This window comes from Protopterus annectens, chromosome 1.part0, assembly GCF_019279795.1.
Source record: "Protopterus annectens isolate FY-2018-M chromosome 1.part0, PAN1.0, whole genome shotgun sequence".
NCBI classification, from domain to species: domain Eukaryota; kingdom Metazoa; phylum Chordata; order Ceratodontiformes; family Protopteridae; genus Protopterus; species Protopterus annectens.
In genome coordinates, this window is record NC_056725.1 from 28,618,064 (window position 1) to 28,631,938 (window position 13,875).

Here is a 13,875-nt window from a genome sequence, read left to right on the forward strand (position 1 = left end):
CTGACGGCAGGATAACCCAAGTGTAATGACTGCAGCAGTGAAACACTATGAACATCTGGCAGTTCCAAGCTCTCATGACTAGGGTGGCTGAGATGTAGCTTTTTTTTTTTTTTTTTTTTTTTTGTCAAATTAATTTGAGTCTACTCTCTATCATTTTGAAAAGGGTTCTTGGCAGCATGACCACATGATCTCTTGATGGACTCCAGAGATTGCACAGCTGGATCTACCACCGGTATTCTTATACAGGTACTTGTGGGACTCAGGTGCTCTATAGAAGTGCTCACACTTCCTGGGGGACTCAGGATGCAGTGATATGTCAGCATATCTGGAGGTACAGCTGGGGTTGTAGGAGAAGGCAAACTCAACAGCCTTCTATAATTAACTTGGAACTGGAAGAAGTCACTAGACTCCTAATGAAAGGTTTCCTTCATTGTATGAAGAATATCCCCATAGAATACCCCATGAATTACCACATTGATGGTAGTCCACTGAACACAGAAGGCGTTATAAGAGATCTGGGAACACAGGTTGACAGCAACCTCTGTTATGATCACCACATTGCCATTGTCATCAGAAAGTCCTTCTATGTGGCACATCTCATTACTAAGGGTTTTGCATCCAAGAAAAAAAGGTCATTGTCTCCATCTACTCTTCCCTCATTAGGCCAATCATCGAGTACAATGCCCCATTTGGGATGTACCTCACTAGACACCTGCAACAACTGGAGAGGCCACAAAAGTACCTCACAAAGAGGATCATAGGCCTTAAACACTTGTCCTATATGTTCAAGTCAAAACTGTTGCACGGAGATGCAGAAATCTGGACACACAAAGTCCGTTAATATTCAATGTGGCTGCCTGCTAGGCACAACATCATATGCTGTTTGAGTTCAATAATATCAGCTACAAAAGTCACTAATTGCTATTCAGCACTGTTAGGAACTTCCAACAACACCAGTCAGCTCCACCGAACAATAACTTGAGAATCACAAAATCAATAATCCAAGCGTTCAGCGAGGTGAAAGTAAAAGAATTGGTTTATTAAAACATCCGGCAAGCGCTTTCGACAAGGTCTTCTTCAGGCCGTTATACAAATTTTTTAAAAAACATTCACAAACATTTATAAAGGATGTGACATAGACATAATGATGTCACATCCTGTTCAAACTACAATATATTAAAGATACAAAACATTTTCTTAAAACTTTTGGGCACTACAAAAATGAGTCACCTAACATTCTTGCTGGGTATGGCAAATTACAGATGCTATTTGCACATACATCAACTAGTGCAGCTCTAAAACTGTTAGCATCAAAGTACATTAAAATACGTTAAAATGCAAGACATTGTCTGCACCATTCCGGCGCTGTAAAATTGAAGTACCTAATATTTTAGTTAGGTATGACAAAATGCAAACGCTGTTTCTACATGCATCAACTAATACAGCTCTTTACTTATTATCAAACAAAATATACATAAGATCTACATTTGTAGTTTAAATCTTGCTCTCAGTGGCTGCATTAAAAAGTCCTGGTTCACTAGTAGTCAAAAATGCAAAGCGCTAAATCCAACGTTGTATACACAACTAAATACATAAAACAGATGTCCTTATTCACCTTCCAGCATCCAGAAACTATTGCAAATACATGACTGTTATAAATATGGGGGGCTGGGGGGGAGGTAAGGGGCAGGGAGTGGATGTGAGTGTAAATTAGGCTGGGAACCTAGTATAGGAGGTCAGGAGGTGGGACTAAATGAGTGAATAGATGATCCTATGAAAGAGGTATAGGGTAAATGGAAAGACAATGTAGGCAAAGCTACTAGGAATGTAATGGGTGTTGCTAGAACCATGTAGTCAAAGGGTCTGAATATGAACTGAAGATCTGGATTCAACGAATAGGTTTGCCTTTGAGTATGGGCTTGATTGATACCCTATCATTCAGGCCGGGGCTCCCATCAGACCTCAGTCTAACAATCCATTTCACCTCTGTCTGTTCTGTTTTATTACACACATCCCCTCTTCTATTACTAGGTCTATTCAGATCTATTACTTGAAAAACAAAACTGTGTTCATTCGAGGTGTTCGAGATATGTTTGGCCAGTGCATTGGATGAACATTGCACCTTAATTTTGTATACATGCTCCCTGATTCTCTCTTTTAGTTTTCTGTCTGTCTTTCCTATGTAGAACGCAGGACAGTGTACGCATGTAGCCAAATATATAACATGTACAGAATCACATGTGGCTGGTGACGTAAATGTATATTCTTGTTTGGTACTTGGATGTGTAAAAACATTAGACTCTTTTATATATTTACATTGATTGCATTTATGACATTTCTTAGTTATGTTGATATTGTCACTAACAGGTGCTCCTCTATCTATCCTATTTGGACCACATAACATCTTATGAAGGTTCATTTTATTTTTATATGTAAATTTGGGGGTATCACCTATCACCTTAGAAATGGCTGCATCTGTCAATAAGATATCCCAATGTTTCTTATAAATGTACTTAATACTATTTACGTCTTGGGTGAAATGTATAGGGATTCGAAAGTATTCATTACTATTATCAGGTAAATATCTTGAACTCACTGTGTCAACGTGTGGCATAGCAAAGTACGGATGTACTCTACCTTCCCTTACGGTATCTATCCCACTAAAATTTTCTTCAATTTCTTCTTCTGTGTATGAGCGGTCTAAAAATTTAGTCCGTAAGTCATCTAACTCACTCAGAAATCCTGGATAATCAGAATTCAATCTAGAGGCTCTCATCACTTGGCTCCTCATAATATTATTGAAAATGTGGCCTGGATGCATGCTGCTACGGTGGAGTAATGTGTTTCTGTAACATTTTTTCCTAAATACCCCTGTGTTCAGGCTACCATCAGGTAGCTTCTCTATGTACACGTCTAAGTATGGTATGACTTCTCTCGATTTAGTCATAGAAAATTTTAAAAAGTCAGTTGCCATGTTCATTTCAAATTCCAAGCCACTTAGTTCCTCCTCTGTACCACCCCAAATCAAAAAGAGGTCAACAACAAATCTGGTATAGCACAGAGCATGTTTCCTAAATATGTCAAGCTGAAATAGGGATACATCCTCCCAATCAGCCATAATTAAGTTGGCGTAGCTATTGGCACATGAGGTGCCCATAGCTACGCCATCCTTTTGTATGTAAATTTGACCATTGAAAATGAAGATGTTATTCGTTAGTACTATTTCCATTAACTTGCATATCACCTCTATTCTACCTGCAGAATAAGTGCCGTCCTTCATTAACCGTCTGTCCAGTCTGATGAGTCCATCATGATTTGGGATCACCGTGAAGAGTGACTGGACGTCAAAGGTGACTAATAATCTATCATGTATATCATGCTTATGTTGGATTTCTAACATTTTCTCATACAGTTTGATTAAAAACTGTTTCGTATCCCTTAGTATGTAATCATACTTATTAACTATAGGTCTTAGTAAAGATTCCAAGTATAAAGATATGGGCTCAGTGATCCACCCTCTGCCAGCAATGATAGGTCTCATGGGTGGACATTCACCGTCTTTATGTATCTTGGGGATTCCTTGAATGGTAGGTACAGTAGGATGTTCAACTGTGAAATATTTGAACAATTCCTCATTGATTTTGCCTTCCTTCAACATAACGTCTAAACTGGTATACACATTAGATATAATCCTATCAACTATGTTAGTATTAATTTTTTGATAGAAGCTGGTATCATCTAACATTGATTTCATCCGTTGCTTATAAAATTCCATATCCATCACAACAACTGGGCCACCCTTATCAGCAGGTCTTATCATAATTGTTCTATCATTCTTTAGACTTGTAAGTGCTTTCCTTTGGTTTGGCTTTAAATTGCCTGCCCACCTCTTATTCCTATTAGCATGGTCATTTTTGTATAAGTCTTGTTCAACGAGTTGAGAGTACGCTTCTACGAGGGGGTGGTAACTAGGAACATAAGTACTAGGTTTTCTGAACGGATGTTGTATATCCAAGGAGTTACAAAAATTTAATTTAATTTGTAAGTTAAGAATAAATAGTTTCAAATCTATAACACTATCAGTAATGTCGCTTCTAGTAGATGGAATAAAAGTTAAGCCTTTTTCTAGGACAGATTGCTCTTCTTTAGTCAATTTCCTCATAGATATATTCCATACTAGGGATTTTTGTTCCCTTGCCAGATCTTCTTTAATGTAGGTCCAGTTTGAGTTTGTTCTGCTGGCCTCTTTTTCTGTCTCCCCCTGCTTATGGACCGTCCTCTCGCCCCTCCCCCTCCTCTCCATTGACTGGCAATAGGGAAAGGGTGGGGTGGGCAGTTGTTCTTACTGGGAGTTCCATTAGTAATAGTACATGGGGTCAAGCTCTTATTTATGTTATCTCCACTTATACTGTTGTTGTCATCCTCTATATGTTCACATATATCTATCCGTCTATTTGCTTCCTCAAAAATAGAAATATCATGTACATTACTAATTGGTGATGCATTAACATCATTTCTATTGTCATGGTGCATCAGGGCTGTTGTTATTATAGTTTTATTATTCATGCGATCTAGTTCACCCTCTTTTCTCTTTACTGTAGTACTACCATGGTAAGTGGTTTATCTTGCATGATAAACCACTTATTACCAACAATAATAAAAAGGATGTACTAATAGTTACACCAAGGGATGGAGATCTGAATACATTAGATACACATGGTGGTAGTAAATCGAGAGAAGTCATACCATACTTAGATGTGCACATAGAGAAGCTACCTGATGGTAGCCTGAACACAGGGGTATTTAGGAAAAAATGTTACAGAAACACATTACTCCACCGTAGCAGCATGCATCCAGGCCACATTTTCAATAATATTATGAGGAGCCAAGTGATGAGAGCCTCTAGATTGAATTCTGATTATCCAGGATTTCTGAGTGAGTTAGATGACTTACGGACTAAATTTTTAGACCGCTCATACACAGAAGAAGAAATTGAAGAAAATGTTAGTGGGATAGATACCCTAAGGGAAGGTAGAGCACATCCATACTTTGCTATGCCACACGTTGACACATTGAGTTCAAGATATTTACCTGATAATAGTAATGAATACTTTCGAATCCCTATACATTTCACCCAAGACGTAAATAGTATTAAGTACATTTATAAGAAACATTGGGATATCTTATTGACAGATGCAGCCATTTCTAAGGTGATAGGTGATACCCCCAAATTTACATATAAAAATAAAATGAACCTTCATAAGATGTTATGTGGTCCAAATAGGATAGATAGAGGAGCACCTGTTAGTGACAATATCAACATAACTAAGAAATGTCATACATGCAATCAATGTAAATATATAAAAGAGTCTAATGTTTTTACACATCCAAATACCAAACAAGAATATACATTTACGTCACCAGCCACATGTGATTCTGTACATGTTATATATTTGGCTACATGCGTACACTGTCCTGCGTTCTACGTAGGAAAGACAGACAGAAAACTAAAAGAGAGAATCAGGGAGCATGTATACAAAATTAAGGTGCAATGTTCATCCAATGCAATGGCCAAACATATCTCGAACACCTCGAATGAACACAGTTTTGTTTTTCAAGTAATAGATCTGAATAGACCTAGTAATAGAAGAGGGGATGTGTGTAATAAAACAGAACAGACAGAGGTGAAATGGATTGTTAGACTGAGGTCTGATGGGAGCCCCGGCCTGAATGATAGGGTATCAATCAAGCCCATACTCAAAGGCAAACCTATTCGTTGAATCCAGATCTTCAGTTCATATTCAGACCCTTTGACTACATGGTTCTAGCAACACCCATTACATTCCTAGTAGCTTTGCCTACATTGTCTTTCCATTTACCCTATACCTCTTTCATAGGATCATCTATTCACTCATTTAGTCCCACCTCCTGACCTCCTATACTAGGTTCCCAGCCTAATTTACACTCACATCCACTCCCTGCCCCTTACCTCCCCCCCAGCCCCCCATATTTATAACAGTCATGTATTTGCAATAGTTTCTGGATGCTGGAAGGTGAATAAGGACATCTGTTTTATGTATTTAGTTGTGTATACAACGTTAGATTTAGCGCTTTGCATTTTTGACTACTAGTGAACCAGGACTTTTTAATGCAGCCACTGAGAGCAAGATTTAAACTACAAATGTAGATCTTATGTATATTTTGTTTGATAATAAGTAAAGAGCTGTATTAGTTGATGCATGTAGAAATAGCGTTTGCATTTTGTCATACCTAACTAAAATATTAGGTACTTCAATTTTACAGCGCCGGAATGGTGCAGACAATGTCTTGCATTTTAACGTATTTTAATTGGAGTTTTTTGAGCTGCACTAGTTGATGTATGTGCAAATAGCATCTGTAATTTGCCATACCCAGCAAGAATGTTAGGTGACTCATTTTTGTAGTGCCCAAAAGTTTTAAGAAAATGTTTTGTATCTTTAATATATTGTAGTTTGAACAGGATGTGACATCATTATGTCTATGTCACATCCTTTATAAATGTTTGTGAATGTTTTTTAAAAAATTTGTATAACGGCCTGAAGAAGACCTTGTCGAAAGCACTTGCCGGATGTTTTCATAAACCAATTCTTTTACTTTCACCTCGCTGAAAGCTTGGATTATTGATTTTGTGTGATTCTCAAGTTACTGTTCGGTGGAGCTGACTGGTGTTGTTGGAAGTTCCTAACAGTGCTGAATAGCAATTAGTGACTTTTGTAGCTAATATTATTGAACTCAAACAGCGTATGATGTTGTGCCTAGCAGGCAGCCACATTGAATATTAACGGACTTTGTGTATCCAGATTTCTGCATCTCCGTGCAACAGTTTTGACTTGAACAATTGGACTTGGTATTATTTTATGTGTGCACGGAGCTTGTTGTGAGTGTTTACTTGTCTCTGACTTGTCCTATATGGACAGGCTCAAAAAACTCCAACTATTCCCTGTTTCATATCGCCTACTTAGAGGTGATCTCTGCTTGACTTACAAAGCCATATCTGATCCAGCTCTGTTAGAAATGCTACATCTAAAGAAATCCCAATTCTCTGCATCACACTCTCCAGAGACCTCAACTTCATTACCACAATTAACAGAACATCCTGGAGGGACAGGTTCATAACCCAGAGACTGCCCATGCCATGGAACATACTTCCCATACATGTCATGCAGAGCACCTCACTGACCCTCTTCAAGAGAAATCTTGATGAGTGGGTGGGTAACAGAAAATCCCCCCCAGGGATAACTCCAGTGGCTCTACTCGACAGAGGCACTGTGAACTAAAGTTGGGTGGCACTATGCCAGAGTAATCCTATGGCTAGGTTTGTAAAGGCCCCAGGGCCATTAGCCTAGTACACACCTATGAACCTAAGTTCTCAAGAGGCAAGACTGAAGAAAAATTGTCTTTTCAGTCAAAATCCAAAAATTGTTGGAAGGGAAAATTCTCCACATAAGTTCATCCTCATTTCCTGACTGAGAAATCAGATTCTCCCCTAGGAGGAGATGTCCCTTTTTCTTTTCATAGTTTCATGGTTCATAATTTAGTACTAAGCTAACTGCCCTTGCGAGCCATTTTAAGCCTAGCCAATTATCCCTTGTGAGACTCAAACCCTGCACCTTATGTTTGTAAGGCAAACACCTTAGCCATTAAGCCACCCTCCCAATCCTCCCAGGGGAGATTCCTTGCACAAGTTCTTTCCAGACTAGGTTACTTAGGCTGGACTAGGCCCTGTGGAGAGACCTGGGCAAAGGTGGCAAGGGATCATAACTTTGGCTGGGGAACCTACCTGCTGCTTTAACTTGGGCATTTTGGGCTTGGAGAAAGATGACAGAGCCTCAGGTCATGGGTGAGTGGTTGCACCTTTGACCCTGTTCCTGGGGATTTCCACCTGAATAATAACCAAAGGGATGCTGCCCTCATACAATCACCAGAACGACCATAGTTAGAGAAGCCGTAGCATGCCAAGTGGCTTCAAACCCAAATGACATAGGTCTGACATTGGCTCATGAGGACTTAGACTGGGCCACAGTCATGGCAACCTCCAGAGGAAACAAGCCTGAGGACTCAAGCCTTACAGATATCAGACCAGGGGCTACAAAGGAGTCTTGCATGTCGATAATTTTGAGTTGGGGTGGAAAGACAGAGATGTCTTCAGTCTCCCATACATCTTTCTCCTTCAAACAGTTCTCCTTATTCTTTAGGATGACTGTCTGGGAACTGGCAGATGCCATGGTGTGCAAAGGCTAAGTACCACCTGACTCCAGGTACTGACTGAGGGGTTCAGCCCTATGCTTTACAATATCATTATATTTAGAACAAAACAGGCAGATCAGCTAGTTGTGCTTGGATCCTAAGCAGAACAAACAGTAAGAATGAAAATCTTTGTGAGGGATCTGCTTCCCACGAGAGATAATTATTACAAATTACAGTTACTGACCTTTCTGAACATTAAACAGCTAAAACAATTTAGAGGTAAGAAAGTGTTTCCCAATGGGTTACTTAGATGAATCCTCTGATTGTCCATAACCAATGGACAGAGTTCCACACATGTTCTTGTGCATTGGAGTGACCCAAGAAGAAAAAAATGAAAACAAGACAGATGACGACTCTATATACTTTGACAACCTGATGGCCGGGGTATGATAAAATTCTGGTATTCACGTCCGCTACAAAGCTTCTGCACAACAGTAAGTCCCATGACGGTGTACTGCAGCACTCACTATGATGAACATGGTACAGTTGTGAAAGTTACACTAAACATTCGAATCCCTCACTACTGCAGTAGCCTTTCGGCTACATGGGTTGTATCCTGCCCTCGGATAAAATAACCAGCCAAATTCACAAAGCTCTGGTTCCCTCCCAGACCTTCACTCTGACTGCTAATTGGGATAGCTCAAAGGCTGGAATTTAGCAGTCACTATGAAGAAATCTTCAGGACTTTCTTGCACATACAGAGAGAGAGAGAGAGTATTCATTCTGAAGCTCTAAAAGACAAACAGTAATCAAACAGCTAACTATATACAGAAATAGGAGGATGGTGGGTAGGCACGGCTACTACAGCAATGTGGAATTTGAACATTTACTGTTATGGTAAGTGCAACTTATACACCTGTACTACATGCAACATTTCCACTGCTGCAATAGCCTTTTGACTATATAGGTTGATTACCAAAGCCTATCCAACCTAGGAGGAGGAAGCTTAAGGATCCAGGAGCTCATGGCAGGGCCAGTCAAGGACCTGGAAAAGGAATCCAGTTTTTTACTGCTTTGTATAATTATGTATAGATGACCACATTTCTGCCTGTAGAATACTTTGAGTCCATCCCTTTCCAATAAACCATCAGAAGCCAAGGCTCTAGTATGCCTTCATACCACCTGGAACTGATTTGGATAAACTAGAAGGCAACTGATGGTGGATATAATAGAAGGCAATAGCCAAAGACAACCACCTAGAAACAATCTGTTTTTATATGGGTTGTCTCTTCTTTGTTCCATTGTAAGAAATAGCTGATCTTTCTTTCTAAAGGACTTGGTTCTGTCAAGATAGTACCTGAGCTGCCTAGGTATGTCCAAAATATCTAGAATCCTTCCTTCCTTCCTTGTTTTGAGGATCTGGAGAAAACACTGGGAGATTGATGGCTTGATTCAAAGTAAACAATGAAACAGCTTTGGGCATAAATGAGGGATTTGTTCTTAATGAGATGCTGTCTCTGTGGAAGACCTAATTGGCTTCACCCACCATGGGAGCTTACAACTCAAGTTTCTACTTGTAACTGTCAGAGCAATAAGAACCACAGTCTTCCATATAATAAATCTTAAATCCACTTAATGATGTGTTTCAAGGAAGACACAGCTGACTTTTCTAGCAGAGTTAAAATTCCATGAAGGGGCTACTTGAAATAAGGATCCATGGGCATATATGTTGAAATGGTTGCCAGAAGTACCTTTACTAAAGAGCAAGACAGGCCAGATGAAAGTAATGCACTCAAATATTACAGAACCAGTGGTACATAATTTCTGATGGGACACTGGTTATTAGCTAGGAAACACCAGGATTTTTTCCACTTGCCAATATATTTCCTTTTAGCTGGATTTCTTGCCTCCTTTGGTGCCTGCTGCATATCCTCATGAAATAGGTGCATAAAATAAATTAAAATTGAATAAAAAAAACAAGTAATCTCCGTGGTATCCCCAAAGTCTCAAAACAACCCATTAAAGTGTAGTGGGTCCAAAAACAAAACAGTGTAAGAAACTTCTCTGTGTGTAAGATTTTCAGCCCATATATTTCTAGTTAATCACTGTATATTAATCTGATCAGACAGTAGTATAAGTAGTGAACGTAAACTCATCTCAAGTCTAAACAAAAAGTAATAATAGAAAATATATAATTGTACAGCATTACTAAGTATTTGAAAGTAATCCAAGCAAGGCAGGCAGTCTGTTTCCAGTCAAAAATCCTTTAAGTACACAGACAAGCAATCCAAGTAAAACAAAAACAGAGTAATAATTTCCTCACAAGCTTTATATATATATATATATATATATATATATATATATATATATATATATATATATATACTTTTTATCAGGCATGGGAGTGGTTTATTGTGCTGTAAAACAAAGTGTTATTGGTACACATGTTAAGTTCACATCCCTTCCCCCATCAGTGTGACATTCGAGCTGGTCCTGCCCTACTTAGTAGCTGTCATAATAATATATAACCCTTATGTACTTTAAATAAAATTATATAATGATGTGGTACCTCTTATTTAACCAGATTATTAAGTCTGTGATTTTATCCAAGATAATATACTACATGGCTGGAAATATATCAACCTTAGTTCATTTGGCAATCAAAAAAAATATATAAATATATACATATACATTTTGCATGTAAAAATCAATTTCTATTTTCATAACCTATTGTTAACAAAGATCACTTTCGTCCTTCTAGACTTCTTCAGGTCTGTGTACAAGAACCCTAAAAACCTATATAATTGTATAATTAGTTAGTATTGTTATTACACATCATTTTGAATAAAGTGGGAAAAAAACCCAGAAAAAAATAAAAACAAGAAAAAATGTATGTATGATGATGGAAACAAAATATACACTTAAATTTCAACTGATTTAAAATGGTATTTAAAACCAATTTGTAGAATAAAATAAAATAAAATACAATTAGTCATGTAAACAATGTGGCAATTTTCTAAGCTCCAATGCACTTTTAATTGAACAGTAGTAGTTTAGTCCAGGCTTCCTAAAAGAGTTGAGCTTTAATTGCCACATGAGTTCATGTTTCTCCACAATATTCGGGATGGATGTCTCCTTCAAGATCACCCATGTCTATGCGATCCAGGATCTGGAACTTAAAACTTGTGTGTCTTTTATGAAGAGAAAGGTGTTTGGCTAGTGCATTATTTTTACATCCAGAGCGGATTTTTGACAGATGACATGAAATCCTACACAAGTTTATTTACAGTCTTGCCCACATAGAATGCATCACATTCACTGCACTGTACCCTGTAAATTACTTTTTTAGTGTTACAGTCACTCCCTGCACTGGTTTTAATGATCTTCTTTAAATAAGGGCAATAAAAACTATCACCTTACTGTATAAATATACAAAATGTACAATTAGTTTCACATCTTTTAGTGCTTTTCTCACATGGTCTAGGTTTAAACTCAACAAAACTTCTAATGTTCCTGGCCTTCCTATAAATAAATGATGGGGCTTCACCTAAGATGTTAATCAAAAAAGGGTTTCCTGTGACAATGTCCCAGTTTTCTTCAATAATATTTTTGATACTGCGATAATCCAAAGTGTATGTCAGGATGCAGCTATTTTTTGCATTTGTTATTCTCTGTGGAATTACTTAACATTTTTCTACTGGGGAGGTTGAATGAAGGTGCTTCAGTCCTTTTCAGTTCTATAATGGGTTCCAGGATGTTTTAAGAGAGAGACAGGTTTTAAGTTTCAGATCCTGGATAGCATAGACATGGGTGATCTTGAAGGAGACATCCCGAATATTCTGGAGAAACATGAACTCGTGGCAATTAAAGCTGAACTCTTTTAGGAAGCCTGGACTAAACTGCTACTGTTCAATTAAAAGTGCATTGGAACTTAGAAAATTGCCACATTGTTTACATGACTAATTGTATTTTATTTTATTCTACAAATTGGTTTTAAATACCATTTTAAATAAGTTGAAATTTAAGCGTATAATTTGTTTCCATCATCATACATACATTTTTTCTTATTTTTATTTTTTTCTGGTTCTTCTTCCCACTTTATTCAAAATGATGTGTAATAACAATACTAACTAATTATATAATTATATAGGTTTTTACTGCTTGGTTCTGAGCATGGGCAAGATTTTTCATGAAAAGAGGTATTTGTATTCAGTGCCAACTGTAACCCTCCTGAACTATTTTTAGCATCCAAGAGACTGAAACAATCTGTTGCCAAAGGGCAATACAGAGAGACAGTTTCCAGGGCAGATTCTGAGAGACAGGGGCAGGAGGGAAAGGCATGGGGGTAGAATGCTGACAATCAATCTGAAGGATTAAACTGTTCCTTTTTGAAAAAAAAGAGCCTTGTTTCTTGTTCTTCTGCTCCTACCGTGTCTTTTTTGCTTCCTGTTTGCCTTGCATTGTCAGTTGTTTTTCTTTTGTAGGACAAGACAATTTGGGAGATTTAACTTCCTCTGTCATAAAATTGTTTGCAGACAAGGAGTAGCACAAGGGTCAAACAAAATCTCCTTATCCAATTCAGAATTCAAAAATTCAGAATGTACTTTATCAGCAAACTTCTGGTTACATACTCAGGCATATCTCCTCAAAATGTTAGCAGCAGCAGTGGCCTAAGACAAAGTACCTGCACCATTATACACACTCTTCAATGCATGTTTATCCACTTGAAAAAGAATAGAAACAAGAATTCAGAAAGAGACTACCCTCGGAATAAAGTGTGGCACAGTATACCCTCAAACTGCAAAGAATAAAGATCCACATATGCGCATGGTAGCTGAAAGTTCTACATGCTAATGTGGAAGAACAGAACATTATCTTACCAAATATGTTCAACACCTCACCTTCTTTGTCCACTGGGGAGAGGTTAGTATGGACTAATTTGTTGTCAGCTGGAGAAGAGGTAGATATTTTGGATGGATCTGGTCTAAAATGAAAATACAAAAATGTGTTAGTCTGAGTTGCCTTCTACAGTCAGTCTGCCTTTTTGGGGACTGAAGGCTGACAGTCAGGATTATTACAGGTAGCATTAAACTCATTCTACCAGGCTAGCAAAATGGGAGGGATGGGTGTAGAGTGAGCTGTATATCCCACTTGTATGTCATATTTCCTCAGTTCAGGGGAATACCTATAGTTTCCCAGAAAAATACTTCATTCATCCTAGAAAAAGTTTGAAGAAAAACAAAATTCTTGCAAAGGAGGTGGAAAGGATCAAGTTTTTTTTTTCCTAATTCAAGTTATGGGCTTGAAAATTAACTGGAAAAGCAGCCCTGTTTCTGTCATGTCAGAATCCTCTGTCAAATTTTCCTCAAGAATTTCTTACCAAACATTGCTTTCAGGTAAGGATTGCCGAGCTCCAGGATTAGCAGCCTATAATAATTGCCTGGCTAAGGGAAGAAAATAGTCTTTAACAGACACCATGTTTTCAGATGAACATCATCTAACTTCCTATTTTTTTCTTTGCAAGTAACACCCTGCCCTGAAGACCAACTAGGAGATGGGAATTCAGCCCAACAAGAGGTCTCCCCCATACCCCAAGAAGAATTCTCCGTAGAGTCTCCCTGACCCAAAGATGGTTGTCCCATACTCGCA